Genomic DNA, 26,124 nt, shown 5'->3' with positions numbered 1-26,124 from the left:
ATTTCCGTTACTGTTTACGATAAACGCCCACGGATTGGCCCTGTAGACCCGTGCCAACGTCATATTATTGTAAAACTATTTCATTCTCGAACTATGTACGCTCGTGAGTCTTAGCTCATTTTTATTTTTAACGCGACTTCGATGATTTCACGTCGATCGTGAACTTCAAATTTTATACGACTGCAGAGATTTGTTAGCATGAAAATGAAATATAGAACTTGATGAAACGATAGTCGGCAGTTGAAATATAAGTTTACTTTTGTCTTTCGTGAAATAAATAATTATTCTAAGAATCAGCAGCGGGGGTGTACACGTGAGACATCGACAGAAATATCGCGGTGAATTGCAATTTTCCCTGAGTAGTCGATTCGTCAAGGGTAAGTACGCCGACGTTTTTACATTGCTCCGTTTATTATCCGCACCCACACGTGCTTCGAAATTTTCAATTAAAATGCGACCACCGCGGTGCGTACCACCCACACAGAACCGGCTTTCGTAACGAAAGTGTACGTACCACTTCTACGTTCGTGTTCCGCTGCGTGATCGAACCAGGAATCGGATTTGGTATCCATGGCCCATGTACAAACGAAGTAATACGAATCTACTCAAAGCCGGTCAAATCGCGGTTAATCCCACAGAAGGCAGAGGCTTAAGACGAGCCGCTAACGAACCCAAATTTCACTATGTCGTCGATTATTCGATGATCGATCGTCGAGGATTGTGCAATCACTTCGATATTATCATAAGCCAACACGTGTATTCTATAGTAGCCCCTGTGATACAACGAGATAGTGAAATCGGTCAAGTCTACGTCACGTTTGAAGTCGCTGAACGAACTTTCGTCGTTGGCAGAGAATTACTTACGAAACGTGGAAATTCTTCGATGTCTTAGAATTCTGTCAATTGTGATTTAGCGTTGGAAGAAAATACGTGAAACGACCACTATTTTCTCCCAGCGATATAATTATAAAACGAACGTCTGTATTCGATAAATCAGTTGGAATCGTAACACAACCTCCGTAAACATACGCAGCGATCAAATAGTCGGATAGTTATATGGGCGATTTAATAAAAAGCGAGCAATAGAGACGGCTAGGTGATCGAAGAATGGGCTCTATTCGCGATAGACGATCGAGCAAGAGGCGGTTCGTACCGTAAAACAACTTAGAGAAGACAAGGTTAGCCGCGAAAATTGAACTAAATTACAAACACCTGCGAAGAATACGCGGTTAGCGATCCTTCCTCTCGAACTTCAGTGAAAGACGTTTAACTTGAAATTACAGCTGGCTGCCAGCGAATGGTTTGCGGTAACTGTGCGCGCCCGAGTTGATTACTTCTTAATAAGGTACATAAGTAGTTTAGATAATACTTAGGTAGCGAACTCTTTACAGATTTCAGATTCCCATTCGTAGATGCTGCATCGTTTGATTAATTTAGAGCCTCGCTGTATCGTGGAAACTGCTATACGATCTCAAACGCTGTTTCAAACTCGCAATTGCTTCGATTCGTTCGATCGCAACAAATTCTTCTCACGTTTAGTATACCTACATTCGACGAGTCGGACATGTAACCCTCGTCCATGAACACGTCCACGTACTTGATGAACATCTCGATCTACGAACGTCGATCGTGAAATACGTTTCTGACAACGACACGCGACAACACGCCACGAAAGAAAATATACGGGACAGCTGCGGACGTCGAGAGGGAAGGCGTGACGAGGACCGGTTGCTCGCCTCAGAGCTGCCAGACTGACTACAAGAACGAAGCGAGATTTCGCGCGCAACACACCTCGCCCCGTGATACATCTTTCGCGTGCAATGAATCATCGGACCACCGGAAGTAATCGCTTCCACCTGAGTAGAGACTGTACCTCGTATGTCACCGCTTTTCTTATCTATGCGCCTTCTCGCGTGACGAGTACCAGGAGACGTGCAGAACGCGTGGCCGAATACGTTTTTTTCTTTTCGCCATCATGTTTTTATCGTTTTTTATCGAGATGGAAAGTTTTCTTGAGTGGGCCGACCATAGAGAACGATTGGGCGTTCTGTGTCATCGAGAGAGATCTTTTTCCTTCAATGGAAGACCTTCGCTTTAATCTGCTAATCGAATTAGCTAGGATGTTGCGGAGGAATATTTTGGTGATCGTGGAAAGAATTTTCTGTGGCGAATTTTTATTTCTTTTAATACATTTAATACATATAGATATTTCATAAATTTAGCCAGTATAGAAATTTGTTAAAAATTCTACAAGATTACCAATTAATCTTTTAATAAGTCTAATACACATCTAATAAGTTTGAATACTTAAAGGAGACATTTAGGAAATTTATGAAAAATTCGTACTAAATTTATTTTTTAAAAATTCTTTAGGTTTCAAGAGTTTTCTATAATCCACAAAGTATTTCTCTGCGATATTGCAACAAACCATAATCAACAAAAATCTTCGTAATTACAAACATTACAAATTATCCGAATATTTTCCCTTTATCATTTAAAAATCCACTCTTCCCAGGATTGTAATAGCGCTTGATAATCAGGGTCACGATGGAATTCGTTCTAATCATAGTTCCTTTTCTTCATTCTCGTTTTACCGACGCTAGTTAGGTTCGCGATAATTGCCGTGTTCGACGTGCTTTACGGGAGTCGGAAAATTTCTCTTTCACGGAGTAATTTTTACAGTTTGACGCTATTGGCATTCTTCGATGCGTATCATCGACCACGAGGCCACATCCAATATCCTCTCTCTTCTCTTCTTTACTCGTTTTCTTTCGTTCCGTTTCCCATCGTCATTGTTCCAACGACACGTACTTTTACGCGGCATTCTTACACCGGCACCGTTTCTGCGCCCGTTTTCGCACACTTTCACCGCGCCACATCGATTATATTCTTAGGAATAGCTGGAACATGGAACGCGGCGTTGTACGCTCGATCGACGATCGATAATCGTTATCGAGTCACGAGCTGGCCCACGTATCACGAGACCGAGTCATACGTACTTATTTTCTTCTATTTTCTCTACAAGCAACGACACATAGTCGCAAAACATTCGTACGAACGTACGAAAGCTTTGAATCGCTTTCTGTACACGATATTCTTCGTTCGATCGAATCAACTGGCCTTTTTGCTCGCCTAATGTCGAAACAACTCGATCGATGGAATATACGAGTCTTTCGCGTTAAAACACATCGAACACGTGACGCACTCCAGTTCCCAGACATTTTTCTCAGAGGTTGTTACCGATTCGCTAACAGCCTAATTGAATTTTTTTTCAACGTTCTGCAGACAGCGTCTAGTACATCGCTAAGAAACACACGGAAACGAGATATCCCGTGACACGTCTGAAATATGTACGTTCGAATTCCAGAGGTTGAATACTAATACCAGCAGCTTTCACGATGAAACATTTTATACTCCGTTTCTTTCTTTTTTCGACTAATCCTCATATATTCGAGAATCCTCCGTGTCTTCCAAATAAAAGAGAAGAAACAGCCGTCGTCGGAACCACCGAAATCCTCGATGCCACGGTTCGTATGATTCGTTCCAGGCGCACAAAGAGTTCCATCCCAATCGCGCCTCGAGATCAGCGAAATAAATACTTCACCGAGCTCGAGTGCTCTTCGGTACAAAGGAACTTCTGCTGGATAGGCCGTAGAAGAAAGAAAGAAAGAGCTATTCCAGGGAAACCGTAGGAAGGTTTCTTCTTGCAGGGTGGCTTTTCGAGGGGTAGGTGTCCTGACCATGCACAAGAGGCTGCTTGTTAATGCAGCTCGACGAGCCTCAGGATGCCTTCGCATATTAATCAGCGGCACAAAGGAGCGACATGTATGTCCTGGGGACTCGCGAGAGCAAAGAAAGCGACGTGTGAAAGAGAGGAAAAAAAATTGGTGAGGTAAGGAACGTACATTTCGTTCCGGAGAGGATTTCGACGGCGCTACAAGCGCCGACCGGTTAAATTATTGCTAATTAGCATAGTAAGCACGCATCGGTGAAAAAAGGAGACCCAAGAAGTACGTGTACTTTTCTATTCGAGAGAAGTTGCGGCTCGACAAGTCATGTGTGCGCTCGTAAATCGAGCTTTCTGGCTCCGGGCGTAGAAATCCGATTCCGCGTATTATTCCCGATGCTTTGCACAATCGACGCGTCTACTGTACATTTATCGCGAGACCGCCGTTTTTATCCACGTCAGGTCGACGTGTGATCTTCTAAATTGTAAAGAGGATTGCGTGCGTGCAGATACTTCTAGCGCGAAATAAAACTCTCGATAACGTAACCCAAATATTTCTACGCGTGTAAAACTTTCTTCGCTGTCTTGGTTTCGAACAATCGTCTTTTATTAACACTCTGTATATGTATGCCAAAAATATGACAATCAACAACACGATAAAACCTGTCAAGAACAAAAGGTAATACTCGTGCGATACTCACGTACGCAAGTACGGAATCGCGATGAAAATAAGTGATATATAAAATTTCCAACTATTGTAGTCGGTTCATCGTGAAGAACGGCGACAGCAACCGCGCGATACACGGTAGAATCCTTTAACCGTTCCCAGTGATTCTTCTCGAGTGACGAAACCTAGAGAGCCCGTTGCTTTTGTGTCGCGCTGTACAAAGAGGAGAAAAAGTGATCGGGCAGAAGAGGGCTGGCGGCGGTTAATTTGTCGGCCGGCCGGCACGATAATTTGCCCGTCGGGGTGATCAATCATTTAATTAGTCAGCGAGAACGTGCCCGCGGCTGGAAATTGTTCGAACGCGGTGAATGGAAGAGAAAGGTCGCGGGGATCCGCGGTGACGGCCTTTTTGCCTCGGCTCCTCGGCGATACGTCCACGAATGCATACATCACCGGTGCCTGGAATACGCACGGATATGGTATATATACCTCTTGGTCATCTATCTGGAAGCGTACTTAAACGTATCTACCGTTATACCATGCTCCAATCGACGACCTCGCGACTCCGAGCGTTCGAGCTATTTCTCGACGGACTGTTTACGCCTTTGCGCCGTCCAGAACGCGATTCCAGCCCGGATGACTCTCGATCGACCGCTTGGCTGACCTCTCGAGGTCCACCAGCGGATTCTGATTAACGCGACGTCGGGATAAGAATCGTGAACGAGAATCAAGAGGATGACTGGGTAACGGAGAACTGCTTCTTTCCCTGCGAATTTCACGGGTCAACGTTTCTATGAGCTAGCCAGGTCCGATTGTTATCGTGTTTTCTTCGGGGAGATAACGAGTTTGCTGGTTGATAGAGATCCCTTCCATGAAACGGTTCAACGGTTCAACCATGTGATGATTCCTAGCTTTCTTGTTCCCTACGAGTGTTCTCTGAACTGGTAACCTCTTTGTAGCGTTATTTATCGTCGCGATCTTATCTGCGTTTTCTTTCCTTTCTTTTGGCTTTTACACCGACTACTTTTCTATATTGCATCGTAAAACGAACTCGACGGAGCAGAGCTAAGTGCAACGCGAATGATATGTAGAGCTGCGAATAAGACCAGCGAGATGATACACGGGCAAGACGGCTACTTTGCTCGTATTGCTCGATTAATAGAACCTGACTACTGTGACCGATAATACGCTGCAGGCGAAAATTCGTACGAGAATGAGATGAATATATTCCGTTACGACTAATCGAACCGCAATCTTTCACCTGCCTTCTTTCCAATCTCTGTACGATACTTGGTATATTCGTTACAAAGCTCTGCAATGTCGCCTATGGAAGAGAATCGAGCTCTGCGACGTCACAATTTTTTTTAGCGATTGCGGCAATCGCGAACGGCGAATGGAAGTCAACGTGGCCCCGAAGGCTCGACGCAGGCTGGAATAACTTTTTCCATCCAGCATCCCGATGTTACGAGAACGGAGAGCGTGGACGGGTACTACATACGCACTCGGAACAAATTGCTGGGAGGCTGACGCAACGTAGAACACCTGTCTGGAAAAGTTACAAAATCCGCTTCCTGTGGCGGTGATTTACGCGGCGACCACGGTTAGATTTACATCCGAGAGAATCGATATCAACAGAAACAAATCTTCCTTCTGTCCGCCATTGGAAACACCGATCGCTGGGTCGATCAATAAAAGGCTCTCTCGCCGAGCGATTCTACTCCAAGAAAACGTTCCGTTCGTTCCTCGTTCGTTTCACGGGTATATCCTTTTATCCTTTGCTTCCTTCTTCGCTCGTTTCTCGCTTCTACGCACGGCTGGCCGATCACGGCGGTTCGTTTATATAACGTAATGGGCATTAATAACACGGCATCGAGGTCAAATCCACGCGGAATGCATAACGCGCGTACGAATGTCGAGGAATGCAACGTGCATTACGTACGATATATAGGCGTGCATAAACGAGCACGTACAAGAGGCACGTTGCAAGAAACGCGAGGATATACGTCGACTACCGAAGGGATTACGAAACATCGTATATCTACCATGGACGATAATTCCGCCGCGATCCAGCTGGCCCCGTCAAGAATATGTAATAACGCGAAAATAAAGCCGAAGATCTCGTGGAGATGTTCGACCGATTCGATCTTATCCGAGGCTGCGTTAATCCTCTTGCGGTCGTCGAATTTTTATCTTTCGATCTTCTTCGAAAAAGATTTTTTTAATTTATCTCGTCTCGTCGTAATATATTTCGAAGTTACGTTTCATTAAAGTTGTATCACGAATCCAATGTATATATAGTTATTGTTACACGATACCGATAACTGCATCTTTCACGAAATTTTATACGTTGTACCGGTCGTAAAAATTATTTATATAGCTACATACGGAATACGTGTGCGTTATACGTGCTAATTAAAAAGACGAAAGTATTTTTACCAAACGACATATGTCCTTTTATGTCGTCGAAAAATATTCGATATTTTGTCAAGCGCGTCACCATAAAGTTCGTGCGCACCCAAGGCAAATACCCCGGAGGGTGTCCCATCGATTTCTTCGAAAGAAAGTTCGGTCGTAGCCGTGACGCGCACGGTGAACCTGTTCCTCCGGTCACCGATCCATTGAAACGAGCCTAACGGACGAGGAACACGACGATATACACGCCGACTACCGAGAGCCGGATTACGAAACCTCGACTATCCGCGAGCAACGATAATTCCTCGACGAAGCCACGACACGCTCCTCTGCCCACATTCGCCTTTCGCCATTCGCGTGTGACGCTTTACAGGAACAGAAGAATCTTCTTTGAAAGGGTTCAACGACGATACAGAACGCGGCTGTACGATCGAATCTTCTCGTCCGTTTCAAAGTCCACGAGTTTTCTTGCCAATATTTCTCCAGTCTACAAGACGTTCGGAAAAAGTCGATTTCTCCTTAATTTCCACGTATCGCGGCAAATAACATCCGTTCGTATCAATCGCTGTAGCTTTCCACCGATCGCAAAATATTTTATCGATCTCGTATTTCGAAGAGTGCGCTGCCTCGAAATCTGTCGGATAGTGCGTGGGTGGATAAGAGGAATCTAAAATCTGGTCGTGGTCCAAGAGAAACAATAGCCACGGAGAGACGATCTCATCGTATTTATTTATTATACCCTTTGCTAATCTGGATAAAAGACCACGATCGCAAATGCCTAACCACAGAAACGTATGGAACAGTCGAGCTTCTTATAAAAATATCGAACAACATTCCAAAGCGTAAAATATAAGGACGATGCACGTAAGAGGGAAAGATGGTTACTTGGGTCGAAATGAAGCGATTCCAGTAATGGAAGCAGGTGGTCGCGTAAAAATTCACCGGTGCACGATGTTCATTCATTAAGCGCACGCGATGGTAGAGCACGGCGTGTACGGATACAGTTCGCGGCGTATAATAGTAATACTCGAAGCGGTCGAGCGAAGGCAGTGCCAAGCCTTGGCTTAGATTCCACCTTTGTCGCGTACGCTAACTCGCGATCAGTGGCGTAGGGCCGTTCTTAAGTCTCTCTCTCTCTCTTTCTCTCTTTCTCTCTCTCTCTCATCTTGCTTTGTACGGTACTTTCTCCGCGCAGCGGGATTGTGACACGTAATTGCATACTTTCGTCGACGGGTTATGATGAAAGTTCCAAGCAGAAATCAGCGGTCTTTCGCTTGCCGTACGGTTCTTTCTCGCTATTTCGCCGAAAACTTATTTCCTTTGCCTTTGTAACGAGCAAAGAAAACGGATAAAACGAGCGTAATTTCGATACCAAGGTAACTGAACAACAGCCGAAGAACCAGGAAACGATTGAATTTCTAGCGAAAGACGAGAAAACGTGAAAGACCGCGATTCTACGCCTCTGCGTTTACACGTACACACCTTTACTATTTAGCGGCACTTCGTAATAACAACTGGCAAAGGTATTCGAACCACGACCAAGGAATCTCATTCCGTTCACCTCGATGACGGAATTCCGATAGCGGAGAAGCTGACCGAGCCTCTGTCATGCCTAGAAGCTTCGTGCCGTACTACGATCCTAGCGATTCAGCTACAAACGTTCAACCCTGTCGTCCCGGTTTCTAACTAACAATATAATCGATCTCCACCACTCACGTTCGTCTTCCAAGACTTCTTTTCAGATCTACAACCGTCAAGTTAGACACCGAGGCGAACGATTTCACTTCGACTTCCATTCCATTCCATTCTGGAGAAACGCGTCGAACGTTACAATTTGTTGAACGATGTACGATCGATCGTGAGCCGTCTACCTGACGAGAGAGATCCAGGCTTTAATCCCTGACAGGTAGAAGAGTCTTATTAGGCACAACGTATACCGTTAGCCGTTCGGTCGGTAGACGGCGGAGGAAGTCGTGTGACCTAGCGCGTTTCATACGCGACCACGAGAAGTTGGCACGCGTGCATTTCTTCTAATCGCGTTGGCCAGGTCTGTAACCGATTTTTCGACCTCGAACAATGAAAGTCGGAGCGTGTCGCGTTCGCTAGTCCGATCACAGGGTACCGCATACAGGTTGTAGGTTAACGGGTTGAAGACAGACGGCCCGTACGTTAACGGCGTAACAACGATAACATTGTCGAGGCACGAGCGTCGCGTGCTTTCTCTTCCAGTCGTTCCATACTCCATACCGAGCCGGGTATCGATCGACCGACAATGAAGACAACAAGACTACTCTTGTAAACATCCACTTGTGATAAACGTTCTGGTAAAAGTTCCGTCTGTCCGATTGGGCGTTACGTACATTTTTCTGGAAGTTTCTTTTTTTTTTTTTTGATCGTAGTAAACTAGAAAAGGTCAGAGGTTATGCCGTTAGAAAGGAAAAATATCTACCGGGGAAGTTTAAGAAACAAAGAGGATGCGTTCGATCCCTCCATAAAAAGTAATCTAATTTGACAACTGAGTGGGGAGAAAGAAAGAATCGAAAAGTTGTGTCGTCGGACAAGGAGAATCTGTGCCGATGAAAGGAATTTGGTGAATGGGAGTGCCACGACTCGTTTTTCCACTACAATGGCACTGCCGTAAGAGATAGAGAGGAACTGGAGAAAGAAACAAACTCACTGTATACGGTCCGTGCATCGGGAACCGTGGAATTTCTAGAGATCATAGTCGACAGCTACAACCACGATATCCCAAGGTGATCGAGGAGGATCCGTCGATATCGAAGACGAGCAGAAATTTCGAAACCTACCAAGTAAATTCCCTACAGCGACATCGAAAGTCTTTGACGTCATTCCTTGAAAGAGATGGGACCGATAATTGCGCTTCTCCTGGCAGGCGTCCGACCACACCGCCCACGATTATTCTCTCGCGTGGAAATTCGAGCGCGTTCGAGTTGTAATTCGTGGCAGCGACGCGGTCGTTGATTCGTTCGGAAACCGAAATCGCGTGGAAAGTTCCTCGAAAGATTCATAGCTTTTACTCGCGAGATATTCATTGAGCGACTGGTCCGCTGAAAGAAAAGAGAAAAAGCAACTTCTCTGTAACCTCGTAAATAGCTGTGTTTACGAATTTCTGTCCATCGCGTATTCGCTCCAAAGACTCGGGCGTTATCGTATCGCCACCGTTAAATTCGATGCGCAGTTGAAACAGTAAAAATGGTGTTTTAATCGTCGGGTATTGTGTACCTCTGGCATTTTTCACGCTTCTTACGAGCTGTGCTCACTTTCCATGGAAGAAAAATCGTGCAATTAACGCGACGTCGAAGGTATCGACGAGAGGGACGAGGCGAAAATCGACGAGAAGCAGCAACAACAACAAAACATCAGGATCATGAGGGGAGAGAAAAAAAGGGAGGAAGCGCAGCGAGATTGGTCGGAGTAAAGTCAGAAGTTTCACGGTGCAGATCTGCGATAGCGAACTGAACGACGACAGGAACAGGGGAGGAGGGAGAGGTGGGTGTCCTTGAAACATGGTAGTTAACCACCACCAGCATCGACCACGAGGGACCATTACCATCGTCATGGATCTCGTCCAAGGGAAGGGAGCTTCGAACGTAGATTAAGGTGCGTGCACGCGCCCCCATCCACCGATAACGCTATCGAGGCAAAATCAAAGCTTATCTAACCTAATTTTGCCTTTCATCCAGATTTTCTGCTTATCTTTCTACGATCGTCCAATTATTGGGTTTTGCTGGCTTTCTGAATTTGGGAAATGTGCGTAGGACACTGCCGCGGATTAACAAAGCTCTATGCGAGGAAACAATTGAACTTTGATGCTATTCCATTTGGTTGCACGTCCCTACGAACGAACTGTACAAGTGGAAGGCGCTGCTAAACGTGGAGTTTGCGAACGATCAGTTTCGAGTTCGGGCCTCTCGAACGATAACGATAGCTGTCGAGAGAAACATTGGTTTTGGAGCACCGATTGTCGTTCGTTCGTGAGAAAAAATTAGCCTTTATCGAGCACGCGATACTCGACAGAGGTCGATGCTCGTGCATAAGATAAGAGCTAAAACGGAGCGATTACAGGCGGACGCGAGATATTTCTCATTTTGTATTTTTTCCTCTTTTTTTCTCGTTTCAGTTTCTTTCAAGCTGGGGTCTAATAAATAACGGGGAGTTTAAAATCACGAATAAAAAATCTGAACAATGTCCGGGAGAAACAAAGAGGCTAAGGTCTCGATAGAATCGTTGCTGTAAAAATAGATCGCGGAGCGGATCGTTGGTACAGTCGCGGCACCTTTTTGCACCCGTTCGAGATCGTAAATCGGCTCGTAGCCCGCGGCAGGTAGCAACGATACAATATATAATTATAGTGTAACGTACGATTTAATTCTCGTTCGGTCTGGCGCAAATTATTCGCGCGTGCAACACTCGTCTCGGAGAAGGCCAAGAGGGAAGAGCTGTTCAAAACCAGTCCGGGCCGCGCGAAATTGGACCGAAATTTAAAGGTCCCCCGCGTTCGTCCTCGCCTTTTTCTTCCTCTCGAAAGGCTCTCTTCTCTTTGGAACGCAGCAACACCGAGAGAACGCTTTATGCAAATTTTCTTCGCGAACGCGTTCGACCATGTAGCAAGGTCGTATTTTAACGAAAATATCGACCAGCTTGCCGTTTCGCGTTTCGTACACAGGTGCAAAATTACGCGTAATAGCGGCAGCCCTCGAATCAAACAACTTCTTCTTTCGTATAGACTGCCCTGACGACGAACACTGGAACGACAAAGACTGAGACGACCTCCTGGATGGAGAGACAAAAATTTGGTATTCGACGTGGATTCGTCGTCGAGCGAATGCCGCGAAAGAACGAGCGGATAGAAGAGACGCGGAAATTCTTGCGCTCCACGTCACACTCTTCCTATTTCAAGAAACGAGCACCGCTTCTGACTACTCTCGGCGACGCGAGGGCTTTGAAGACCGCCAAGACCCTTACCAGGAAATGCACACACGGAGCAAGATAGAGACCAACTTCTATCTCTAGCTGGTCCGCGTCTCTATCCACTCTCCTTCCTCTTACTTCTTTATTACTTCGGCTCCTCCGCCGCCTTCTTCTTCTGCTCTCTGCTCGAGAGAGCTCTTCCTGTTGTTAGTTCGCGGCTCCTAGAATGATTCCTCATTCGTCACGAACAGGTGCGGACTTGATAAACGAAACTGCATCGACCGTGGTCTACGTGGAAATTAGTCGCGAGGAAGGAAATAGACGACCGCAATAACCGACCTGACGCGACGCGCCTCTAATCGGATCGAGTTTCGCGCGGATCGTTAACTGTTCGTGATGAAATCGTGTCGAGAGATGCTACTTAGTTGGTGGTAGTCTTGATGTCATCTTGGAAATTCACGTTTCGCTGAGTAAACGATAACTGTATTTTGATTAGGATTCGCGGTACGCGTCGACGGTTTACTAGCAAAACCGTAATTCGCCAGACACTCTTTGGTTCAATCCTTTCAATAATTAAATTCAGTGTTATTTAATTAATTGCCATAGGAAGAGATTGCCAGGACAATCGAGTATTTCGTAAAGCAAACCGTTGTGAAATTTTTTACGGAAAAATTATACTGCGTTCTCTCGAAATATAACCAAACTTACATACAAAAACTTTAATCTCGCGGTCCACGATCGTATCTAATAATCGTTCAATTTAATTTTTGTCTCCTAAAAGTGGCGTCTTCGAATGAAGTTATCTTCCTAAAGGAGAATTTACAATAAAGAGGTAGAACGTAGAGTGTTCTAAGAAAAACTGTTTTGCTTTTAACGCTTTGTATACTCATTGATCTCGTGCACCCTGGTCATGGATTCTCGCATTAGGGGACGTTTACGACGTATAGGACGCGCCGACAGCTGCATAACGCGTCAAGAGAAACACGCGAGAGTGTAGACACGTACAGAGAGAATCGCGGCGCACCGAGTGACTGGCGCCTTTAACGAGCATACTTTTGACATCCTTAAGAGGGATCCTATAAAGCGCGCGAAGGGTCGTGACAACGACCTTGTTGACGTCCGACTAAGGAGAATGGCCCTTAGTCATCGTAGGAATGTCCACTAAACGCATATACGGATGCCGATGCACTTCCTCTATCTGCCAGAAGTTAAAGGAAACGACGCGGTTACGCGTATCAGCTGTGTATCGAATATTCTTAATGGAACCTACGGATTCGTCTTTCGAGTAATGGAGTCGACTATTTTCTTTGGTCCTAATACGTCTAGCGGCGTGCCCCAAATTTTCTCTATCTTTTAATAAATCTCGGATAGAATAAAATTCAAAATTCAAAGTGAAAATAAAAAAAGAAAAATGTTAACGACTTACACTTCGTGTTTCATGAAAAATGAACTTTTACCTTGGCTTTATACCCCGTTGTATATTAAACGAGTACATCGCGAGATATGAAATATTTGTTAAATGTGACGGTGCAAAAGCGAAATGAAGCGTTAACGACGAAGTGTGCACAATAATTTCACGTCTACGTAGTTCACGGAATAACGAAGATGTAGAATTCTATTACATTGGATCGTGATGAAAAAACATAGATATTCCAAACAGCATAACGATAACAATAAATGGACGATGAAAGGTGTATCAGGTGGAAGGTGGCGATTCCCGGAAAACGCGCGACAAGACAGCCGGCAGACTGTGCGCGAGGATTGCAGTCAGCATACGGTCAATGCACCAGCCCAGTTTTCAAAATAACTTCAAACGCGCCTATTTGCCTGTCTCGTTTCCACCATACGCCGTCTTCTTCTTTCCCATCGTTTCACGGAATCGAGAATATCCCTCTCGGACATTCGCAGACTGTCTCTTGACCAGGCGCCAAATCGCCCACTTTATATTTGTGCACCGACACGGGAATATGCATAGGCCGATTCTATAATCGTGCGTGGTCTACCAACTGAATCGCTTATAAATACATCACCGAGACTCGGACGTAATTGGAAGAAATTTCTCTGCAATGTGTGCGACTATACGTTTCTCATACAGCTTTTCTTACCTTGTTCCGATTCTTCGAGCAGACATTGCTGCAACTTCTTTGTAAGATCCTTGAAGTCCACCGAAAACACTTCGACGTCTTCGCCAAACACATGATTAACACAGTTAATTTTAAGATATAGTTTAGAACATACTTATCCTGATAATAATTACGAAAGCTTAATGTAATGATATGCAACTTTCGCTATCACAAAAATTCCAACTTGTCCGAATACGTCACAAAAATAAAATTCAAAATATAGTTGAAGCACGTTTGCAATAATAATAATTTGAAAATTCGTTGTAATATTGAATTTTATAGCAAATGCTAGTTAAATAATACTACAGTAACTAGTTAAAAATAAATTGTTCGTTGGATCGTATATCGTGAAAACAAATTCACGTTCAAATCACACGAGTGTATCGTTAAAGTATTAAGACCGGCTTCGAATACAGCCAACAGGATCGATGCTTCGAATATAACCAACAGGATCGATGCTTCGAAGATCGACTGGCTCACGACTGACAGCCGGGGTTGTGCGCTACCGATTATTAGAGGTAACACTCTGGTGGTCGGTAAAGAAAGTAAACCTACCCCTAAGTCATTAGCGTTTACAGCCGGATTTCCTTTCGCTCGTTATCTCGGTGACGTAGAGATCTTCAAACTGTTGAGAGCTTATCTATCCTGCTCGGCTTTCAAAACGGTTGAATAATGTTGTTGGCAGTTGGCGGGAATAATAGGGACAAGCCAATAACGTTGATCGCTTGAGAATGCAATCTTATCGATCGCTCGAGACATTCGAAACAATTATATTCTACGTTTGCAATTCATCTTTTCATCGGTCGTTGATGGTCAAAAATATAGTAATTATCAGTATTAGGCATTTTTACGACTATAATTAAAGTAATGGATTTTAAGTAAAAATTTGTTTCATATTAATATTCATATTAATATCAATTTCAAATATCATAATACGAATACTTTAAATATTTTATATATTTTCGCACACCCTTGCACGTTTACGTTTCTCTTGAATTTTACTACAAAGCATAGAGTGATTGTCCCTATTTGTATAAAGTTGTTATTTCATAGAATATGCGATATCTACAATACTACTTTTTATATAACGATGATTTACATATCGATACCGCATCTCGTCAATCTATTTTACTCGTGGAACGATAAAATATCCGAGGCAATTTCCCAGTTAAATGGAATGCTTCGTCCATCGCACATTTTATGCCACGAAGCATAATCGATCGTCGATTCGTGTTTTTCGCTACCGATCATCAAACTATGTTAGCGTAACAGTACCTTTCGGCAAACACTATAAACACAGCTGCCCACATTTATTATAAAAGAATGAAACCTCCCCTACATAATACTTCCGGTGTAAATTGTCCAAACACGGAGGTATTGTCAAGAGGAAATTAAGAATACAAAGAAAAATAATAGTGTGGAAGAAATAATATTTATCAGCCTCATAAATATTCAGTACTTTTGAACGAACGCGTACTAATATCCTGGATAATAAATTCGCATGTAACAATGCCACGACTGTCTAAACAATGGGTCATTTGGAAATTGTTTGTTAAATTTTCTGTATACAGTTGGCCGCGTTTATAGTGGTCATACCCTTAGAACCCTTCTTATAAGATCCCAGGTCAACTATTAACTATCTTTGGTTATCACGGTTTGAAGAAACCCTTTTTTACCTGATATATTCTTCCGCATATTTTTCTTTTATGTATTTACTGAAATTTAAATTGATGAATTTTGAAAATTGAATTTTGATGAAATTTACTGTATTTTGTTAAGGAGGTATTGTGGTCTAGAAATTTGACAAATTTCTTTTTTCATATTTCCAAAGTTTAGACATTTAAGAATATGCCCTTAAAAGGATTTTTCAAAATTTCAATTATTTTATGAGTTACAGCCATTTTTGTGACGCAACATTTGCTCCGGTCCGACCGGGACCAATGTGCAATAAACGGTAGACGCTGCCGAGTATCTACATCTCAAAACTTCAAACGCGTTTTTCTCGAAACTACTTTTTTCGAGTTGGCGTGCACGATATCTCAAGTTCTAATGAACAGATTTATTTTAAATTTGGTCTGAATATTCCTTATATACTCCTCTATCGTCCGGACCACGCTCAGCTCAAAATCTTCAATATCACTATTTTTTTAAACGTTCGGAATTGTCAAAAAAACGTGCGAAATAAGAATTGTTTTTTCAAACGGCCGTCATTTTGTGAAAAAATGTTGTATTGACTTTTCCAAATTTCAGACGATAGCGGCATCCATACAAATTAAGAATCCGTTCGCATTTTTTGTTTCGGATGACCAGAAGGGTTGATATCATGCACGCCACGACACCCCATTTTTTTGACAGCACCTACTTTTCCAGCTCATAACTCTGTAAATATTGAGTTTTTTTTTCAGTGAATTTTTTTACGTAATCTCGAAATATCAATAAACAAATGCTAAAAAGAAGGATAGCAAAAATATTTTTTGTTTCGCTTGTACAGAGCTTCAAAAATCGCCCGAAATTCATGCCTCTAGACCAGAATACCCCCTTAACCCTTCGATCCGTGTCGTTGCTCGCAGATTTTTACCTATGTTACTTGATTTATCGCGTTATCGTATAGTAAGCGAATAAATAATACTAGGGTTAATAGAGTAGGTCGATCGATAAATTAACAGCGTATTTGGGGAATATCGGTCACCTCGCACGATCGACTCTCAATTGTCTGGCAGAGGGACAAATATTTCGTGTGCTTCTGTCGGCGTCTTCTCTGTTTATTAAACCACCGAATCGGATAATCTACTCGCGGAATTTATTGAGATATTTCTGTGCTTATTAAATCCTGCTAAGAATCGAAAGAAATATTAAACGCGCTAACAGACAGAGACATAAATTCTTGAGATACGTAGAAACAGAACTGGAAACATTATATTTAGCGGCAAGAAGCACCTAATAACCCGAATGGCAAAGCCATGGGGCTCGTCTCTCGGTACCAAAGACTCAAAAATACGTTTAGCACACGGTGTAAAGAATATTCTTTTCGCGGGTAAGAAAAAGCGATGAAACGGAACGAAAAATGGCCAGAGAGAAACGTTACAACGAGTCACATTTTTCAGCGAGCCTCTGGATGGATGACAGTGTTGCTCGTTTTTCGCGGTTCAGGGTGGCGACGATAATTTCGCCACCTGTCGTCGGTTCTCTTCGCCCGGCTCGTATTATCGTCTTTCCCGGAGTCGAGGGGGTGTGTTTTTTTGATTTCGAAACCGGATACCCTGGATACTCGACGAGAAGCAGCGGGTAAGGGGAAGGACAGGTCGGAACCGGCGCCAAAATAGAAACGCATCGGGGTGAACGCTACAAGTGGGACGTCGTGAAACGAACACACGTCAGTGACGACGACAAACACGAAGGGAGGAAGACGACCACGACGACGAAGAAGAAGAAGAAGAAGGAGAGGTGGAGGAGGAAGAGGAGGAGGAGGAGGAGGAGGAGGAGAAACCGACGAAGAGATGCATCGAAATAACCGAACGACTGGAAGAAGTCCAAGAAGAAGGAGACTGTCTTTGCACGCGCCGGCAAAGAACAAGACAGTGCACGTCATTCACGAGACTCGAACGGTCTCTTCCTCCTTATCGAACGTTTCGCGATTGCGACGTTCCCGTGTGCAAAACACTCGTTCGCCTCGAGACTCTCGTGTCTATATAGAAAATCTATCCGTTGTCGTTTGCGATGTTTTTCCATCGAGCAAATACAATTCGAGTCGACTTGGAATCTGGTTGAATTTTTTACGTAGCAGCGGTGAAAAGGAGCGCAGAAAACGGTTTTCCACGGCGAGAGGTTCACGTTCGCAGGATAAAAGCGGTCGCTGGTTTCACGCTCTGTTGGAAAACGAACAGAAGACGCGTCCTCGTCTCCGTTGACGAGGGCCGTGTCCAGTGTCTTCTACGCGCTCGTTATCGCGAGCCAGCGACCGAGGAGATCAAGATACACGGCTGGACTGCACGGTAGCGGCGTGGTCGTCGAGGAATTCGAAAAAACAATTTCGATAAACACGGTAATGGAACGGCTACGTTTAGCAGTTGAAGGTCCGCGTGGAATTTCAATCGCGTTACGACGCGTCTTCCTCGAATATTTCCACCGTCTTCGATTACCGTTGTTGCACGGAGGGAAAGCCTCGACACTCGAGGACTACGGGATGGTTGGCAAACTGTACGATTAAATGGAAATTCCAAGCGAAAGATCAGGTCGTCGACTCACCAGCTCTAGCTCCAGCTTGCGCACGTCGTAGTATCCCTTGTAATATTTGAACCACATCACTTCTCACTTCTCACTTCTCACTTCTCACCCTATCGAGCATGGTAACCACATAAAAGTAACGAGGGGAAAAACTCTTCGAGGATATTAAGAATCCACGATGAAACTTCCTGTATTACAGTCCTCTATTATAAGTCCTATATTATAGTCTTATATTATAGAATAATCGACGCATATGCAAACACGCAACACACACTACACGCCACCGTGGTCTCGTCGCTTTATCAAAGGCCGTGTAGAAGAGCACTTCCGGCGTGTCAGCGCGCGATCCCGTCTGCGTAGCATCGAACGATGGAATGAAAGAGTGTTCTGTTCGACGGGTTCGCTGGCTAGCTGGTATCGGTGTAGCATAAAGTTGGCGCAAGATAAATAGACGGAATGGAATGGAACGGTGGATCGACGAAGTCGGAAAGAGAGGAAAGAAGCGCGTGATACGATGCACTCGAGGACCTTTGGGAAACTGTTCGCCTCTCGGCATAGCCAACTCGGGGGCCAAGTATAGACGAGGGCTGCTGGTGTACGAGCGCGAGCGTTAGTTACGCTCTTTCCTCCCTCTGTGTGCGTGCTCGCGAGCTTGCCGTGTATGCACGGGGCCACTAAAATTAATTAGCCGTTTCATCAACGGGACTCCCTGGCGTTCGATCCTTTTTTTCCAGCCACGTGGGATTTCGCGCGACTACGGCACCGCGCTTCTTCTTCGTCTTGCCTCTTCGTCTTCTTTCTAGCGTAAACGCGACACAAAGCGTTACTTGTGTATCCGAACCGGCCTTGCCTGTCAGATTTTTACGATAAATTCTCGTTAGCGTCTAACGAGATAATTAGAGGCGTATACGAGCGAAGTTCGATCGCATGCTACGACTATGCCAGCAGAATTACATTTTAGATTAACGTCTTCCGGATTAACTGCCTACCGACTTCCGTGTAATTCGTTCGAGAATTTGGAAAATTCGTTTATCTAGATATTTCTAAACGTTTCAAGGATATTTTACGCAAGAAAAGTCAGCCCTATTAAGGCTCGTTAGCTTATCTACGCGGCCTAGATCGCGCAGGCTAATCAGGTGTCGGCCGGTGAACCGTGATCGTTCGGTGATCAATTCCTAACGAATGACGAACGAGTTTCTAAGTGGAAAGAACTATGTCAGGGCGAACTGGATTCCGCTAATTTTTCATTACCTTATGAATATTTTTGTGTTTGCGATACGACGATTTTAATGTCAACTCTGTCGCTCAGCGTTTTAACGAAACGCCTCGTTACCCTTCGTCATCGAGAACGTGCAATTACGCCTACTTTCTCTCCGATATGCGATCGAGTTTACTTTGTGTTCTATTCTGTCATGATTCAATTCACTCGCATTTACATATTATCTTTGCGTGCAGTTATTACACATTCGGAAATATCCACACCAGAACGGTGTTTAATTAATTACGACTGGGACTGCGTACTGGATCGGAAATAGTCGCGATGTTTAAATAGATGGTCGTGAAAATCCAGGAAAAGTATTATCGATTCGTATTCGATTATTCGTCAATTCGTAAATAAAATTGCCACGTTCTTCGCACATTGTTCGTGCTTTTAAATATACAAACTTTAATAACGATTTTAAAATGAAATACAAATTTTTCCTAAAATATGCTAGCTCCGTCCTTCTATATCGAAGAATATATTTTGTCTTGAATACAAGATGATCCATAGAATAATCGAAAGCGGAAGAGAAATAAACGCGCGTGGAAATAGTGACGTTTGCTGAACAGTTACTTCACACGAAAACCAGAGATCTCGTATGTTCTCTTATGGAGGCGATTCGATAAAACCAGTGCACCGAATCCCCTGGTACCCCTGCCGCATGGTGCAAAGTTCTTGCAGAAAGAGAGGCTGCCGTTTTATATATAGCCGGTTGCAAGAGCTCGCTCGAATAAAAGTATTATCTAGTTGCGCGCATAACGATAACGTTTATCTGGCGCGCGTTTGTCTACGAAATACCATTGATTCGGTTAATTAGAAGATGCTCTGGCTTACATAACGACGTTGCTTCGGCTGAGAAAATCCTGGTGTAGCAGGATTTTCGAACTCGGCCTCTTCCTCGAACCGGCAGGGCTGTTAAAATAAGCTGGTAAAATTATCGTTTTTAACGAAACTACGATTATCTGCCTTTCTAGGAAAGATATTACACTTTTTAAAACATTTCCAGCGTGCATTGCATATCTTTGAAATAACGTTTCTAATTATTTCAACGTTAAATTGATCGGGACGTCAGATTTTATTTGCGGATTTTTACCAAATGTCAAAGTTACGAAGTTAGAATATTTTAATCGTCAGGACATAACATATAAAAGTAGATGTGTTATTGGTGTATAGGTTTTAGAACAAATCAGTAAATTAGAAAAATATTCTCGCGTAGAAAGTGCAACGCGGAAATAGATTGCCGGATAACCGAAGGACGATCACGAGTAACAGCGTACATCGTATCAAAGACTGATTTTCAATCGATCCAACAATCGATATTCAAAGTATAGAGATGTTCGTTTAATGAAAGACTCGTTTTTCCCAATTTCTGGATGTTATCGAACTGTTTTGCATGCTAACGAGACAACCGCGTGACTGAGCGACTAGCTGCGGTATCGCATCGCGGAACATCGGAGGCAACGGTAATTTACAGAATATTTATCGTCCCGGTTCGAGCTACCGGGAACGCAGTAAATCGTCGAAAGCGCTGATCGTAACATCGAAAATTACAAACCGAGGGTACAGGGGACCTCCTGTCCGAAACTGGTCGAACAGAGAGCAAGCCGCTGCTTACCGGTAATTAATTAACGAGCTATAAGGGCTGCAGGTCCATTGGCAAGGCGTCTGAAATTGATCGTGGAAGAACGATGGTTAAGCACAAATGAATTACCTCGTTTTGGGAAAAGTCAACCGACTTTGTGCGACCTCCCCCTTTCTATTTCTATCTCCTCCTATTTCTCCTTCGTCACCTCCTTCTCCTCTTCTCGTAATTGTCGTGTTTATTTGCATAAACGATTCACCTGTTCGCGCGATTAGCGATATTCCTCGAAACACCTCGAATAGCTTTAGTTCGTTTCTTGCTTTGTAACTCGTATAATAAGTTCGATAAAAGACAAGTAAACCAATACGATCTGTGAAACTCTTCGAGATTAAAATATTCGATAAGAAAACGTTCTTAACGTTTGAACTTTTCATAGGAAATCTATTTTTAAAGTTACAATATTTTAGATTGTATAGATCTTAGCCAACCTAATCGATACAGCATGATTATCAGATAAAGAACAGTATCTTGAATGAGCACGTTATTGTTCCAACGCGATCGTACACTCTCCTTCGCGCCGCATTATCACCGCGTCGTTTGTCGATAAATAATTAAATCCGACAACATGAAACGCGATTCCATACTTGCAAAAACTTTGAGGGACTCGATAAACATTGAATCTTGATCGATCTTGACCCTCTAACGTTCCGACCAGTCATGGAAACTCGATATCTCGCGTTATACTCTACCTTCGATATCTTATACAAGATACGAAGAAATTAGATAGCAATGGGGAATTTCAAGACTTATCGAAACTTCAAAGGCTCAAGATCTATCGAGACGCACGATTCGAGACTTTAGTAAAGTTTTTCAAACGTTCTAAGTATCGAATCGTATTCGAAATATTTAGGATTTTCGTAGCACAGAACTTTGAACTATACTTCGAAATTGAGATTCAAGAGACAATCGCTAGAAGAAGGGAAGAATAAACGTTTGATGGCGACGGAAGCGACAGTACACGTGGTTTCCGGGCGTCGTGGGGACGCGATGGATCGAGTAATTAGAATGCACTCTTCCTACCATCACGCACAAAGGCGACACGCGGCTATCGATTTCTTGGATCTCGAACACGTGACCGCGAGTACCAGAGCCTTCTTTGAATCTTCTCGTGAATAAATTGGAAAATCGTTTCTTAAACATCGACGATCTCGTCGAGATTGCATTGTCGGTCTCCCCTTGTATACGTATGGTACTATACCTCTATGGAACTACCTATAAACGTACTTTCTTGACGTTGAATGACGCGTCGTAAGAAGATAATCTTCGTTCGTAAGGTAAATGCGATTAACGAGAAAAATCATTTATAACGCCTGACGAGGAAATCGGGCCTATTGTCGAGTTAAGGAGGTTGGTTCGTCGTCACAGCCTGAATCAACCGCCCTCTTCTAAATCCTCGACGGCCCTACTCGTTTACTCTGCGTCTGGAAATTTATGAACGGCACTTCCATTAGTCATCGTGCTCGTATTCGCGTTCATTTATTCCGAAAAACCATTGTTCGCGTACAGTTGCTTACGCAAGTATTCGAACGCTAGATGTGGATCTGTCACGAATATATAGGGTGGTTGGTAACTGGTGCGGAAAGGGAGTGATTCTACGCGAAAAAAGAAGTCGAAAATATAGAATAAAAATTTATTTTTAATTTTTTTTTTTAAATCTACAGTGAGATCCGTTATAACGAGACGTGATATAAAGAGCACGCGTACCGAGCGAAAATTCAAAGTCGATTTCTTCGAAAACAAAGCCTCGAACGAAAAATTTTTATTCTATATTTTCGACTTCTTTTTTCGCGTAGAATCACCCCCTTTCCGCTTGTACCACCAGTCACCAACCACCCTGTATATACATACACGTACAGATGTACATTTCTAAATTTCAGCACTGCAATGAAACTGGATAATCATTGGTAAAGTTTATCTATTGGTAGAGTTCAAACCAAATATTAGAAATGCATAAACGAGCTATGTTATCTGAGATTTCTTTCTGACACGTTGAATATTAATCATGTAATCGAATAAAGTAAAATTGATAACCGCATAAAAAACGGAGTTGGTCGGTGCGCAACATGTAACTGTGGCAAATGTTCAAATATTTCCCACTGTACGTTCGTCTATCGGTTTATAGCTACCTTGCGTAGATTTTAAAAGATCGTCCGTTCTCGGAACGTTCAGAGATATTCGTCCTTGTACTCGATGATAATCGATCGCGACGAGACGCGCGTCGCGATAAAATGCATTACGATCGAGTCGAATATATTTTACGAGTGGATTCACGGTCGATTAAAAGGGCAGCTTGTCCGTCCGTATCTCAAGCGATTAGCCGGGCGAATTAAAAGCGTTAAAAAGCTGGCTAATCACGGCGATCCAACGACATTTATCAATCACAGGGCGGTTAGCAGAGGGCAATATTAATCTCCGTGCGGACGCGCAATTATCGGGATAATTGCGACTCGAGCGAATGATTGCTATGTCGAAACGCGTGATGTTGCAGCTTTCGATGTACCCTCCGTTGCCACCGATTTATCTTGGAATCGCAGCCAGTTATTCGCGACCAATTATCCCGTTCGTATGATCAGCGGTTTCGGCCACACTAGCGCGTACCATCCATCGAAACCTATTCAAACCATCCTTCGTATTTTCTTTGTTTCTGCGAATTACAAATCGAATTTTTACTTCCCGGGACCTCAGTGCAGTTCTTGGTATAGTTATATCAATTACCCTACATAAACCGGGATTATTCAAATGCATAGTATATTTTCATTCATAAGGTTTCGAAAATGTAAAGAAAATTGAACGACCGATTGTTTCAACATATATCATCGCGTTGTCAAAGAGAAATAACGTTTATATATGTCGGGTTCACGTCAAGAATACGGTTAGGGGCGTTTAACGAACTTTCGCTAGGATTAGCCACGGTTGTTATACAATAGCGGTAACGTTTATTATCACAATCGTGAGTATTACAAAGTTATCGAGTAACCGCGGTGATTAGACGCGAATGACGGTGGCCTCAGGTTCGATAACGAATCCACGGCCAACGGGACGACGATGCCATGTGATACACGATCCTGGTGTCACTCAACGTGCAAATAGTACTGCCCTCGATAGATTCCAAACAGTACACGTGGAACTGTCCTTATATAGTCCTCTCCCAACCTCTTTGGTCAATCTTTGTTTTTAAGGGGAACTATATAATTACTCCATACCTCTGTTAGGCACACGTCTCTCCCGTGACCACGGTTACGTTCTGCGATCCGTTATGTCAATTCGAGCCCAAGCTCATCGTCATAAACCTTGAGCACCCACAATCGGATTAGAACGTTACAACTATTTCTTAGCTTTATTACATAAGTGTAACTATAGTAAAAGTCTGGACTAGGATATTGGGCTTTTCCCCAATATTCCAAAAGGAAGGCCCCAATGTCTTTTCATCTCCGACATATATATGTCGGAGTCAGGGTGGATTTTCGGGGCATTCGATGAACCTTTACTTACTTTACCATCGCGGATGTAGCTAAGGTTTATTGGTACAAATGTGGACACTACAAGAGGCTATGAGTAATAGCGGCGATAGGATGGTCGAGATGATAGTGACCACGGATTCAGGTTCGATAACGAATTCACAGTCCACGGGATGACGAGTATCAACGTAATACACGATTCGGGTAACTCAATCAGCAATTCGTACAACGACTAACTAACTAACTGTCTCTCTACTTCTCTAACGGTCGATCCAAATGAAACTGCCCTTATATATTCCTGTGCCCACTTCTCGGGTCAATCTTTGTTTTTAAGGAGAGCCATATAATCATTCCATACTTCTGTTAAATAAACGACCCTCCCGTGACCGTGGCTACGTCTAGTGACCCGCTATGTCACCTTGAACCCGAACACATCGTCATAAACCCGGGTCGGAACATTAAAGTTATTTCTTATTTATTTCTTTTTTTTCTCTTTATTGCTTACAATGCAGTTATCGTAAAAAGTCTGGACTAGGGTATTGGGGTTTTCTCCAACATTCCAAAAGGGAGGCCCCGATGTCCTTTCATCTCCGACATATATAGTTACATGAAACAATTCATTGGATTGACAACTAAGTGATTGCGGATTTTGTCAATACCACCCAATGACAAAATCCGCAATCACCTAGTTGGCAACGCAATAAGTCAAGGTGTAACCGTTTTGCATTCACTTTTTAGATCTTCCATTATAAAACGATATTTACTATGAAACGAGATGTAGCAGGATAAAAAATACTCTTGGATCGTAAACACACCAACCTGTTCAACGTTAGATCTTAATATCGAATCGATATCACTCAGCGATTCCACGTCTAGCGGGATTCTCTCGCTTTCACCAATCGACAGGTCCTTAAAATATTCCGCGCTCGTCCGCGGTCCTGCTGAAATATGCGCTCGTAAATTCACAAGCGTCTTATTCATGCGCATCGTTAACCGCGAGATCGTAATTACGCAAACACAATTTCTATAGATAGGGTGTACGCAGACAGGAGGGAGGCAGCACCAGTGGTATCATCTGCCGCGTGACCAGGCGACTTCTGATTTATGAACGGCTCGGCCTCACGCAGTTTTCAAGATTGTATCTATTTTGAACGCTTCGAATTACATTTTTCCCGGCGGCCGGTGATTGGCTTCGCACGCTCCTACACGCACCAGCCCTCGTGTCTGCTCTCGGTCTCGCGCGCGTAATCTCGCGTTTCAACGGGCTCGCGGTGCCAGGCGTCGGAATTAATTTCAATCGATCGTATCTCGACCGCGCCAATATCGTAAAATTTATGAGGACCGGTCTCTTGCTCGCTCTCTCTCTTTTCCTCACTGTTCGTAGACTGGCTGAAAAATCCTCTCTCGAGGAACGGCTATGTATACGGCGTAAACGAAAGGAAGATCGTTGAAAAGCGCGAAAGAACATGCTTGTTTCTGTTATGACGAATATAGCGAGCTATGGTTATTCGAGGCAGCTAAGGTTCATCGTTTTACGATTCCATCTTGAACTTTGCATAGAATCATCGAATCTGTTATACATTACGTGACTTTCTTAGTTTTTAACGTTGTAACGAGAGAATGAGAAAATATCGTGTACTCTAGTATCGAGAAGAGAAAATACGAAAACTGAGAAAAT

The 26,124-nt window shown here is 43.5% G+C and overlaps 1 protein-coding gene across 3 annotated transcripts in view; it reads right to left on the bottom strand.

Annotated features, from left to right (window-relative positions):
* Nucleotides 1-26,124, bottom strand: part of LOC138179703 (rho GTPase-activating protein 20) — a 182,152-nt gene that overhangs the window by 8,304 nt on the left and 147,724 nt on the right. The gene's annotated exons all lie outside the window — the stretch shown is intronic.

The sequence above is a fragment of the Bombus flavifrons genome, chromosome 5 (genome assembly GCF_040668555.2).
Source record: "Bombus flavifrons isolate JBK064 chromosome 5, iyBomFlav1_principal, whole genome shotgun sequence".
NCBI classification, from domain to species: domain Eukaryota; kingdom Metazoa; phylum Arthropoda; class Insecta; order Hymenoptera; family Apidae; genus Bombus; species Bombus flavifrons.
The sequence above is the reverse complement of the archived record's forward strand: the minus strand, read 5'-3'. Positions and strand labels throughout refer to the sequence as shown.